General features: G+C 39.2%; 1 protein-coding gene across 2 annotated transcripts in view; it reads right to left on the bottom strand.

The window, feature by feature from the left end:
* LOC149167661 (phosphatidylinositol 3,4,5-trisphosphate 3-phosphatase and protein-tyrosine-phosphatase PTEN2A-like) overlaps nucleotides 1-13,821 on the bottom strand; it is a 195,397-nt gene that overhangs the window by 39,117 nt on the left and 142,459 nt on the right. The gene's annotated exons all lie outside the window — the stretch shown is intronic.

Here is a 13,821-nt window from a genome sequence, read left to right as displayed (position 1 = left end):
TTCATAACTAAATGCACTACTGCCAGGAATTTAGGAATTGTCTCCAATTTGAAGGGGCTAGCAATGAAAGGTCACCTTTGTGGAAAGTCGAAAGTCATGACACATATATTAAAAGAATGACTTTTTAATATATTAAAGGTATATGTTTTCAAAAATGAGAAGGATTTAATAAAGATTGTTTTTGAAAATTTGTGAAAGTAATATTAAACTAAAGTATAGGGAAAAATAATTCAAAGTTTTTAATACATATATATATATAAGCCCCGAGGGTTAGCTCCATTGGTTGACTCCCCATCGTTAAAGCACATCTTCCATTTCGAGGTCACGGGTTCAATTCTCTCGACACTCTAGGGGGCAAGGTCCATGGTTAAGCCGACAAGAAGTGATCCCTTCAGGTGGATCTGCGTAGTATAAATATTCCATGGACATAGCGATCACTGATCTCTGAGGACCGTGAACCACATAGATTATATATATCCAAGTGGAATTATAAAGGATTTATATGAGGTGGAAATAAGAGAAAAATGAAGGAAAAAAATTCAAATTCATAGTTCAATTAAAAAGGAGACTAGGCAAAGCATGTTATGTAAAGTGTTATGTAAAATATTATGCAGTCCTAGGTTCAATCTGCCATATTAACCCATGTCCACATCAAGGGCAACGTTGTGCACCTAATGTTTGTAATGGTAGAGGACAGAATTGACCCCATGTCACACGAGTACAAGACTACCCTAGTTGTCAATCCCACTAGTTACCAATGAAAATAAGTTCCAATTTTAAGTATAAAGAACGGATCTATAAGCTTCATCATCAAGGTATCATTTACCACAAATTATTGACAAAGTAGATGGGCATTGGAGTCTCATAATTAGGAAAATTAAAGTTTTCCTAGAACCGTAAAAAAAGTGTTTCTATATTACTTAGACTCAAAGGGATATGTAGGAAAAGGTATCTCTATTTCAATTAATCCTACTAAGCATAGTATTGAATGTGCTAACCAAATTATTTATTTCTTAGTGAAATATAATTGAAAAAATAGACTCATGGAATGAAAAACAATATGACATAACCAATTTACAATTAAACATTGGGGATTATACATTTGTATCACATTTCGCTATTATATTTATGATGTAATTACGGTGACATACTTTTGGGTTCACCCTAGATGGAAACACTAGGGTCCTTTATCATAAACATGAAGAAGAAGTTTTTGACATTCGCCTATAAGAATAAGAAGATAACATTACCAGATGTTACTTCGGAGGCAAATTCAATAACATCATAATATCTTAACAATATCTCAAAAGTAATCCATCAAGAAAATCATTGGTCAATATCCAAGATGCAAAAAGAAATTGACAAAGTTATTGTAGATAAAAATGAAGAAATTTTTGGCCTCAAGGATCATGGTCAAAACTTGATCGCATCGAAATCTTCAAATGTAAAATCCAAGTTTTGGAGGAAGGAATCAATAGTAAGTACAAATCCAATCAACACCACAACCAAAGAAGATGTCAATCCCATTGTGGTAAAAACATATTCAGACGCTGAAATACAAACGATGGAAATTCCAAGTGAAGATCTAGCATGAAGAAAATCATATATTGCAAGTAAACCAAGAAAATGCTACAAGCATTATAAGGGAGACTCATGTTACAAAACTTATCGACATCCAAATCACAAGAGTAGATAGCTTAACCAGTCAATGTATCGATATCAATTAAGATAGAAATGACTAACTTATCTTCTGAAAAATATTGATGCCAACGCAACTATTAAAATTGGCAACTAGGGCCAAACTCCATGTGGATCACCTTATTTGTGACTATTGATATTTTTCCTAGATTCCTCTCATCGAGAGGTGTAGGATTGATCTAAAGATCATCCGATTCCGATAAGTATTTATGGAGATATGAATTTATTTTGATTATGGAAAAATTGTCAAAGTCGGCCAGCAACTTATGTAGGCTCAGAAGCCCAACAGTCATGTCTATTCAACCTCAACGTTTTGCATATAAATACAAGGAGCATTCTCCTCATTTGGACACTTCATCATCACACACATCTCTCTCTCTCTCTCCTACGCAGAAAGAGTCTCTCTCTCTTTCTCACATGTGTGGCTGAAAGGAAGACGTCCTAGGGCAAAGAGGACGCAGAAACAGGACAGCAAGTCATCTTTGACCAGCGTTGACCTTCCAAGAAGTGCGGATTGGGTGTGGTTGCCTCTCCTAGGCAGGCTGCAATTTTTGGCACAAAAATTGAGGTGATCTGACCTCAGGTTTGACCGGTATTGACTGCCCTAGTTTAGGGTTGCAATCAACTTCAAAAATCTGCACTTTGACTGAATTTTTGGGGCTGTTCTAGGGCTGCTTCTTCAGGCTGTTCAAGGGCAAGTTGACTGGAAATTGACCAAGCATATTGGAGGTCAATTACCACACATTTGACTAAGTTTGACTTTGCTGCACTAGGGTTTGTTGTTGCTGATATAAAATTTCAGAAATCAGATTTTGTACTATTTCTCTCTGCTAAAATATTGAAGATAAAAGAAGACTTGATCAAAGGATTTCCCCATATTGGGGTTTGTCCTTGGCTAGCCGCCACATCTTGTGTCTCTTGTCTTGGCTTGTTTTCTATTGATCGTTTAATGTTCTATCTGCACTTTACTTTATGCACATGTGATTGCTAATCTGTGGATAATATTAAAGAAAATAAGTAAACTACTCTAAGCGTAGAACATACCATAATTTAACATGGAATCAGAGCTGAGGTGAAGACAAAGCCCAAGCAAGAGCAAGAGCAAGAGCAATCACCAAAGAGAAGGTTGGCAAGGCTATCTAAAACAAACCATGGGGTCCTCAACACACTTCCCTGCTGAAGACAAACTCCGTGAGAAGTCTGACTACCACGGATGGAAGATGTCTCTCGATCTAACATTAGAAGAACAGGAAGTGTTGGACCATGTGAGAGGCAGAATTGTTGAGCCTCCATCAAATGCATCCGTTGCTGCTAGGAACAAATGGACCAAGGGAGAAGTCAAAGCAAGGAAGATCATCCACGACTCTATCGACAAGCGCTTGGTGGCCTACGTTTCCGACCTAAACACCTCCAAGGAAATCTACGATAGACTGGTGAGTTTATTTAAAGTTAATGATACAAATCAAGTCTTGTTTCTTAGAAATAAGCTGAAGGAAATTAAGAAGGGCAAAGATGAGAGTATGCAAGCATACTTCTTAAGGATCACCGACGATCTCCTATGTATTGGGGAAGTAATTCCTGACAGGGAAATGACACTCACAACTCTTGGAGGACTACCACCCGAATGGTATGTATTCAGGACTACTCTTCTCAACAATAACGTAATTCCTGGATTTGAGGAATTGATGGCCAGATGCATTCAAGAAGAAACAAGGATGGAAGAACAAGAAATGCCCATACTTAAGGGTCATCCCTCTGCCTTTTCTTCTCATACTAAAAGAAGAAACAATTCCAGGGCTAAATTCAAAGGAAAGGCTGGACCAAAGGGTGGAAGAAAAGGACGATGTTATAATTGCAATAAAATAGGTCACTATTCAAGGGAGTGCCCTGATAAAAGGGACTCTCACCAGGACGATGATCAAAATCTCTCTCAAGGCAATCAAAGGAATGACAGGACAAAAGGAAGAGGTAAAAGAAATGCCGGAAATCAAAGAAGAGGACAGCCATTCAAGAAGGCAAGAAATTCCAGGTATGAATCTAACACCGTGAACAATAAGCAAGATGAATATTATCTACCAGCAGCTCTATCTACTACTGCTCCCTCGGACTCGTTGGGAAATTGGCTTATTGATAGTGGTGCCTCAAGGCACTTCACTGGTTACAAAGAAGTTCTCTATGATCTGATAGAAAAGGAAACCAACCTGGAAATTGTTCTTGGAGATAATACAAAATATCCCGTGAAAGGCGTTGGAAATGTCACTCTTCAATTAAATCAAGGAAATACAATTCATCTAAAAGATGTGCTATATGTACCTGATCTCAAAAAGAACCCGGTGTCCATTTCGGCAATGGAAGACAATGGCTACAAGGTGACCTTCAGCGATGGTAAGGTACATGTATGGAAAAAGAATATTAAAGATGCTTTCACTCTTGAGTTTCGAGTTGATTCATTATATCAGGTCGGAGGAAATCCGCTAAGTGTCATATCTTGTGACACAACTCTTCAGTCCGAACTATGGCATCGGAGGTTTGCTCACCTTCATTATAAAGCTCTACTCGATGTAAGAAATATGGTGACAAGGATGCCCGAATTCAGAGTAGAGCAAGAAAGTGTATGTCCGGGATGTGCCGAAGGAAAGCTCAAAAGGGGACCATTCCCCTCGAGCCAAAGCAAGACCTCTGATATATTGCAGTTGATTCACTTAGACATATCAGGTATGATGCCTGTGAACTCCTTCGGAGGATATTCATATTATCTCACTTTTACAGATGATTATTCTCGCAAGTCTTGGATATACTTCTTGAAAAAGAAGGATGAAGTGTTCTCCTGGTTTCGACACTTCAAAGCCTTGATCGAAAATCAAACCGAGAAGAAGATCAAGATCTTAAGAACTAATAATGGGACTGAATATGAATCCAAGAAGAAGATCAAGATCTTAAGAACTAATAATGGGACTGAATATGAATCCAATGAGTTTCATGACTTTTGTAAAGAGGCTGGCATTAAGAGGGAGACTACTACACCATATACTCCTAAGCAAAATGGTGTGGCGGAAAGGAAGAATCGCACAATTGTGGAAGTTGTTCGTGCTATGCTCCATGATCAAAGACTTCCAAAGTTTCTATGGGCTGAAGCTGCAAACACCGCCGTATATGTACAAAACCGATGCCCTCATCAAGCATTGGGTTCCAAGACTCCCGAAGAAATGTTCACTAGTAAGAAACCTGACATATCTCATTTTAGAATTTTTGGAAGCCTTGTATATTTTCATGTACCGAAGGAGAAAAGAAATAAATTGGGTGCATCTGGAAAGAAAGGAATCTTCGTGGGCTATAGCGAAAATACTAAGGGCTACAAAATCTATGTGGTTGGTCAAAGGGAAGTCGAAATTAGCCATGACGTCACCTTTGATGAAGATATGGCTCTTAGCAAAGTAGACAATCTTCCTACTCAAAGAGGATCTAAAGAAGCTGACACCAGGGAACCAAAGGAAAAGGAAGAAGAGACGATGCCCGATGTGGAAGAACCTATGGATCCTATTGATCCCCCTCCGCCTGAGCCTTCCTCTTCTAGGAAGAGGCCTTCATGGCTTAGGGGGACACTTGATGATGTTGAAGGACACATTGCACCCTGAGGAACCTTCCGTGAAAGTAAGAAGCCGAACAGGTAGCAGGGATACCTGACCATCATGAGCACGATCATCCAAAATGAGCTTTCATCATTCACAGATGTCGTCAAGCATCAAGCATGGAAGGATGCTATGACCGAGGAATATGAGTCCATCATGAAAAACGATGTTTGGGATGTGGTCCCCCGACCTCTGGACAAAGTTGTTGTCACCTCAAAATGGCTTTACAAGATAAAGCATGCAGTTGATGGAAGTGCAGAAAAATATAAGGCTTGTTTTGTCGCTCGTGGCTTCTCTTCGAAGGAAGGTATAGACTATGACGAGATATTTGCACCTGTTGCCCGATACACCACCATCCGCTCGATCATAGCCCTTGCTGCTTCGCAAGGATGGAACCTACACCAGATGGATGTCAAGATTGCGTTCTTACATGGTTCGATCAAAGAGGAGGTCTACGTGGAACAACCCAAAGGATTTGAGATTTATGATCGAAAATCTCATCTGTGCAGGTTGAAGAAGGCCCTCTATGGACTGAAGCAAGCACCCCGAGCATGGTATGAAAGGATTGATAGCTACTTGATAAAGTTGGGATTCACTAGGAGTGAAGCCGACCCTAACCTTTACTTTAAGGTTGAAGACAACAAACCTCTCATACTAGTGTTGTATGTTGACGACCTCTTTCTAACAGGTGCAGACCCTCTCATTCACAAATGTAAGAGGGAGTTGGCTTTTGAGTTCGAGATGAAAGACCTAGGACTTATGCACTACTTCCTAGGACTGGAAGTCTGGCAGAAGCCAAGGGAGATTTTCCTATCTCAAGGAAGATATATGGTGAAGATATTGGAAAGATTTGGTATGGTGGACTGCAAGCCTGTAACTACCCCAATGGAACTTGACTTCAAGAAGTTAAGAGATAGTGTTGTTGGACCTGTGCTACGAAATGCTACCGAGTATCGTCAACTCGTCGGAGCATTGATGTTCTTGGTGAACTCCCGTCCGGATATATGCTTTGCAATCAACACATTGAGTCAACATATGGTTGAACCTCACCACACACATTGGATTGGTGCCAAGAATCTGTTGAGATATCTTCATTGCACAATTACTCATGGGTTAAGATACACTGCCAGAGATGTGAGACTACTTGGATATACTGATGCTGATTAGGCAGGCAGTGTGGCGGACCGTAAGAGCACCTCCGGGTGTTGTTTCTCTTTGGGATCTACCTCATATCCTGGATGAGCAAGAAGCAGAAGTCGGTAGCTTTGAGCACCGCCAAGGCAGAGTACATTGCTGCCAGTATGGCCTCCTACGAGGCAGTCTGGTTATGAAATCTCTTCAGTGAGTTGTTTGGATTTACATTGGATACCACCATGATCCTATGTGACAACCAGAGCGGGATTCGTTTATCAGAGAATCCCGTATTCCATGATCGCTCCAAGCATATCGATATCAGGTACCACTATATTCGAGATATGGTGTAGCGGGGAGCTATAAGGCTCCAACATATCGGTACAGATGAACAGATCGTTGACATTTTGACAAAGCCCCTAGGAAAGGTCAAATTCTTGACTTTCCGAGAACGACTTGGTGTCGTTCAAAGACCCTCTTATGAGGGTCAAGTATGATGTATTAAGCTCTGGGAGCTCCAGGGGGGCACGGGGTACTTCTTGGAGTGACATGTGACCACAGGGCGACTCACCATCCCCTGGTGGTACACTATGTACAGGGTAAAGAGGTTCAACCTTTTCCCTGCGATACCCCGTGGCGACTGTGGACAGGATGATTCGTTCTCCTGTGGGCCAGGATGATTCGTTCTCCGTGGCGACTGTGGACAGGATGATTCGTTCTCCTGTGGGCCAGGATGATTCGTTCTCCGTGGCAACTGTGGACAGGATTATTCATTCTCCTATGGACCAGGATGATTCGTTCTCCATGGCGACTGTGGACAGGAAGATTCGTTCTCCTGTGGGCCAGGATGATTCGTTCTCCATGGCATCCACTGACAGGATGATTCGTTCTCCTATGGACAGGATGATTCGTTCTCCTGTGGACAGGATGGTTCGTTCTCCTGTCGAGGCATCCTACCCATGCAATTTGGGACTCATGGGAAGTACCTCTCATCTGATCAATGAGCAGGGAAATGAGGATAGGGACCATAGTAGTATTGTCGATGGACGCATTGCTGTATCTACCGTACTCCCTATGCTAGGATGACCTCCGATCAATGATACTGATCTGGGATCAATGAGTGGTACACACTCTGAGACTGACTTTGGGTCAGTGGAGGATGGTATGATACATCCTCGGACATTTCTTCTTCTTCATAGTTCAAGCAAGAGCCAAGCAGAGCAAAGCAGAACAGAGCAGAGCAGGGGACAAGCTGTACAGGGCAGTACATTTGATGAATGAATAGTAGCGACAATCAGATGGATTGCTGATGGAGTTCTCCCTAGTTGAGAGGGAGTCTTAAAATTGGAAACTATGGCCAAACTCCATGTGGATCACCTCATTTGTGACTACTGATATTTTTCCTAGATTCCTCTCATCGAGAGGTGTAGGATTGATCTAAAGATCAGCCAATTCTGATAAGTATTTATGGAGATATTAATTTATTTTGATTATGGAAAAATTGTCAAAGTCGGCTAGCAACTTATGTAGGCTCAGAAGCCCAACAGTCATGTCTATTCAACCTCAACGTTTTGCATATAAATACAAGGAGCATTCTCCTCATTTGGACACTTCATCATCACACACATCTCTCTCTCTCTCCTGCGCAGAAAGAGTCTCTCTCTCTTTCTCACACGTGTGGCTGAAAGGAAGATGTCCTAGGATAAAGAGGATGCAGAAATAGGACAGCAAGTCATCTTTGACCAGCTTTGACCTTCCAAGAAGTGCGGATTGGGTGTGGTTGCGTCTCCTAGGCAAGCCGCAATTTTTGGCACAAAAATCAAGGTGCTCTGACCTTGGGTTTGACCGGTATTCACTGCCCTAGTTTAGGGCTGCAGTCAACTTCAGAAATCTGCACTTTGACTGAATTTTTGGGGCTGTTCTAGGGCTGCTTCTTCAGGCTGTTCAAGGGCAAGTTGACTGGAAATTGACCAAGCATATTGGAGGTCAATTTCCACTCATTTGACTAAGTTTGACTTTGATGATATAGGGTTTGTTGCTGATATAAAATTTCAAAAATCAGATTTTGTACTATTTCTCTCTGCAGAACTATTGAAGATAAAAGAAGATTTGATCAAAGGGTTTCCCCATATTGGGGTTTGTCCCTGGCTAGCCGCCACATCTTGTGTCTCTTGTCTTGGCTTGTTTTTTGTTGATCGTTTAATGTTCTATCTGCACTTTACTTTATGCACATGTGATTGCTAATTTGTGGATAATATTAAAGAAAATAAGTACACTGCTCTAAGCGTAGAACATACCATAATTTAACAGCAACTAACTCTCATGATAACAATTCATCGTGGAAATGCAATGCTTTGCAAAGGATTGATTAGTATGGTCAGATCTTTTTTTGATTTGACAAATTTGATAAGCACTCAAAACTTCATATCGCCTCGTATCATCAACTATGATAGCTCCAAGAACAAAGAATGATGCAAAGACATTACAAGCCAAGGAAAAAGACATCAACAATTGCCATAATAAGCTTTGAGGAAAAAATATTTCTGAAAGGGAAGGCAATGTAATAAATATAAATATATATACATATCAATATCAATAAATAATAATTACTAATTAGTGAAGAGACATATCCTAATAAAAGACATGTCTCCACTAAAATACTGTTGAGAAATGGCAACAAGAAATTTCAGTTTAATTTGTCCTTGAATTAAACTGTGAATTAAAATCAAATTCTATTCTCATAGCTACTTGTAAATAGTTAATTAAGTTTAATTAACTTAATTAGCTTAGGAATTTTGAGTTGGAAGTCTTTTGAAGTCATGTATATGTTCTCCCTAAGTTTTAGGGGTCCAGTATGAGTTTAAATTGAGTTGGAAATTAAATCACTCAATTTAATGAGTTAAGTTCAGTTAAATCAGTTCCAAACTGTTTTCGGAACTAATAGAGGACTAACAGTCGGTGCACTAGTGCTACTCTAATTAACTGAAGATTCCCTAATGAACAACTCATGCATGTCAATTCAGAGAAAGACCCCATTGAGACTAGAGTGCAGGGACAGTGTACTATCAATTGTATTATTTACTGGAGTGTAAATACCATGCATGCATCAGAGATTGATCCTATATTTGGATTGTGCAGTTTTGGAAGCATGAATTACCTTTAAATACAGGCTATTCATCCTAGGAATTACACAAGAGATTAAGGGCTTGGAGAGCTGCAAAATTGGCTAAGTGTTGGCCAAGAGCTAGCTTGTGAGCTGAGAGAGTTGAGCATACTTGTGCAGAATTGTTCTAGTGAGAACAAGCTTTGTATCTTCACTCATATTTCTGATATATGCAATACAGATAGCGGGGTTTTGAGCAGTGGCTTTCCCCAGATACATCTTGTGTTATGTGCCATTGATTTATCTTCTTCTTGTTCATATTGTTTTCATCGATCTATTGGCTTCCACTAGTTGAAAGTAGAAGTAGATTCTTGTCTTGTTCTTTATTACATTGCATGAGCTTGTGAATCTACAGGAATTTCTACAAATACATGACCCTTAATGAAAGGGAACTCCCACTTAGGTATATATATAGGGCCCTCATTTGTAATCCAATATATCATTTCTCATACATTATTCAATACATATTATTTTATCCTAAACAGATTTCATTATATTCCATGTATTTTGGATATTTAATTGGTGAGACATATTAATTGTCACATTTTTTCCTTGGGGAAAAAATACAAACAGCTAGACACCAAATATCCAAGTTTGCCAACTAATATTTACGTGTATGGGTGCATGTAGGCAAAATTACATCACATTAGCGACATCAACCTATTGTTAGATGGTAGACCCCTTATTTAAATAGGTCATGGCAATGATAATATTCTACATGAGTAATGATTATCAGAAACCTGGTACCCACTATCGAACTAACTTGGATAAAACAAAGGTGATAATCTTCAACGACTCAAGGAATGTCCTCAGAAACTTCCATTTCAGTTTTCAGGGCAGGAGTATGAGATTACCATAGCTTATACCTACTTGGGAGTCTAGTTCATAGGGTCTAGGTTTGGAAAGAGGCAGGGAAAATAACTCCAAATTAATAAGGAGTATTGACCCCTTGCTCTCATCCAATATGGTCCCTATGGTCTCCTTATCATTCACCCACAGCCTTTTATCATTCAACCTTTTATCTTTCAACTTTTTATCATTCAAACTAGACTATGACAGACAATGTACAGACCTCAAATTCTGTTGTGTCACGGGAGCAAGCAGAAAGTTCCCCATGCCATTGTTCAAGCACAATTAGCAGGCCACCCCTTCCAATAAGAAACCATTTTAAGATTGGTCTTTCTTTTAAATCATATCTAAAGTTTTGCTGACTCAAAGCCTAGGAGGGAGCATTATTTGTATCTCACTCAATACTCTTCTAAAGCCTTAGCCTCGAACAAACCCATGAGTTGGGTTCATGATGCTAGTTTTAAGAGGTTCTGACACTTCTCCAATCAAATGGAATCTTAGAGGACTGCCTCCCTCCTTTTAGGTATTCTTTGGGCATCCATGGACATCTCCTCTCGGATATGCAGGAGACGAACGAGATCATCAAAAATGACATTTACATGCAGTATGTCCAGGTCATGTTGCTTGACTTGCCAAGAGGGTTGAAACCCAAGATGGATCCCTTGTAGAGTACACTACATGGAACTAAAACGTGCCCTCATTGTCCGACCCTATTACTCACTTAGCACTCAGTCTTCAGGGTCAATGTTGCACGGGTTCCCATAGGCTATAAACAGTGGTTGAGCATCAAATTCCATGGGGGCACAGGATTTGCCAAGTCATGTCATGTACCAAAACTCTGATCATGGTGAGCAGATTCTAGTCTCTAAAATTTAGCCTAAATTATAGATTGCTAAGGCTGAGAAAAACAATCAATTTTTTTGCATAATAGAACTTTGACGTACGAACACAGACTGCTATAACTAAAACAATAACTGAATTTTCTGAACACTCTAAACAACATCTACAAGCAGTATGTCCAGGTCACATGGCTTGACCCACCAAGAAGGTTGAAGCATAATACGGATCCCTATTTAGCGCGATCCATGGAGCTAAAAGACACCTCCATTGTTCAAACCCCTTACCTGCTCTAGCACTAGGTACACACTCAGGATCCCTCAGACCTCAGGTTCAATATTGCATGGGTTCTCATAGGCTATAGATAGCAGCTGAGCATCAAATTCCATGGGAGGACAGGATTTGCTAGTCATGTCATGTGTGCGAAAAATCTGATCTTGGTGAGGAGATTGTAGTCTTCAAAATTTAACCTAAATTATAGATTGCTAAGGCTGAGAACATCAGTTAAATTTTTTGCAAAAGAGAACTCTAACGTACAAACACAAGTTGCCATAACTAAAACAATAAACTGAATTTTCTGAACACTCAAAAGACCATCTACAAGCAGTATGTCCAGGTCACATGGCTTGACCCTGCCAAGAGGGTTGAAACCCAAGATGGATCCCTATGTAGAGCATTCCATGGACCTAAAAGATACCCTCGTTGTTCAACCCGTTACCTGCTCTAGCAACAAAGTGGAAGAACATGCTAAGAGAAATTATGGAATTCCGCATGAATTGAAAGAACCTATCAACAGAAGATACAACTTGGAAGGATAAGTTCTTCATGCAGAAGCATCTGCTGCTAAGAAAGCATTAAGTGAAACATTTATCTGAAAGGATGGAATGTGTTAAACCCCTAGGTCTTGGGACATTACATTGCTATTGTTATATTATTGTCATCATTAGTGATCCGTTATCTAATTGTATTTTACCATTTGTCTCCTATATATACCAAGGAGATCTAGGTTTAGAAATCATCAAGAGTTATTTGCAAACATAAGGTGTAAAGGAGGTTGTCCCCTCAAGGTGCAATTGTTAATCACTCATTTTTTATTCTCAAGGCATGGCATTACTGAATTGGGCCTTTTTATACTTATTCTGTTATTTGGTCCATAACAGCACAAAAGGAGGTAGAGAATATCACTAAAGTTAGATTTCAAACAGTGATACACAAGCATAGAGGCAATTAGGTGCTACTGTAAGCTAATAAAAGGGCATTTCTTCCCATGCTCTCATTGAAGATGCGGAAAAAATAAAAATAAAAAAATGCAAGCGTCCAGGCTGTTCCCCCTATGTGGACTTAGGAGCACTTGCGGAAACATTACCCTCCCCCCACTTCACTTTTTGGGACATGTGGGAAAACACGTAAGGAGACGTTTCCCCAATGTGTGGAGCATGTGTCCAAAACCTTTAAAAAATAAAAAGAAAAATAAAATAAAAAAACAAATGCATAGAGCCTTCTAAAGGCTAAAACATATGCTTATCTCATGTTTCACATGCAAAGTTCAAACTCCCTGCAGCAGATTAACATAAAGGATGAGTAAATGGGACTGACTCTTTGATGCTCATTTTATTTTCAGTGTTCATTGTCCATTTTTAATTTTTAATTTTAACTTTTGAGTCTCAAGTTCTCAACTCTAAATACTAATGACCTCAGACCGAGTCTTTGACTCATCACTCTTTACTATTTTTGAGTAATTTGAATTTACTATTTCAAACTTCAGTCTCTACTATTTTGCTTGGTACTATATAGATTCCAGAATGACGAATAATGAATCTGAATCAATGTATACAGTATTTCATTTATGAATAAATGTATTTTATTCCTGAATCAGAATGTGAATCATGTTTATATCATTTACAAATTTTAATTTAATATTTACATTGCGCAATGATGAATTTGCAGGGGATAAATTGTTATTTTTGGGATTTTATCATTTTTATTTTTATTTTCATAATTTTAGAGACGGAGTCCCTTATGCTAGGCACCCTGACATCATCCCATCCCCCACGAATTTCTCTAAAATTTGGGGGCTGTCTCCATAAGTTCCCCATGTGTGTTTCCCCACTACCATGTCCAGGAAACTTGGTGGAACATTGAAAAAAAGGTCATAAAATTGTTTCTAAATCTAAGATTCAAATTCAATAAGGAAAAATAAGCTTCTTTATATTACAGAGTTCTCCATTCTTGATTCCAATAAAAGTGGCCATTGGAAAAGAGGCTATAGGACACATAAATACTAAAACATGAATGTGTTTATAAAAGCAAAAGGACCAACAAAACATAACACACACTGTTAAATTCACTACATAACTTGCTCAAACAGTATCGAATTTGATGGAAGAGATAGTAATATATTGGGTCAGCTTTATCTCATTAAGTTTGAAAACTAAATCTTGGGATTTGACTACCATATAATTTTTTCTATGGAATACTGATGGATATAGGATAAGTACAAATTCAGAAAACCTT

The sequence above is a fragment of the Pinus tabuliformis genome, chromosome 5_1 (genome assembly GCF_031772625.1).
Source record: "Pinus tabuliformis cultivar Carrire ecotype Pingquan chromosome 5_1, CPIR1, whole genome shotgun sequence".
Lineage (NCBI taxonomy): Eukaryota > Viridiplantae > Streptophyta > Pinopsida > Pinales > Pinaceae > Pinus > Pinus tabuliformis.
The sequence above is the reverse complement of the archived record's forward strand: the minus strand, read 5'-3'. Positions and strand labels throughout refer to the sequence as shown.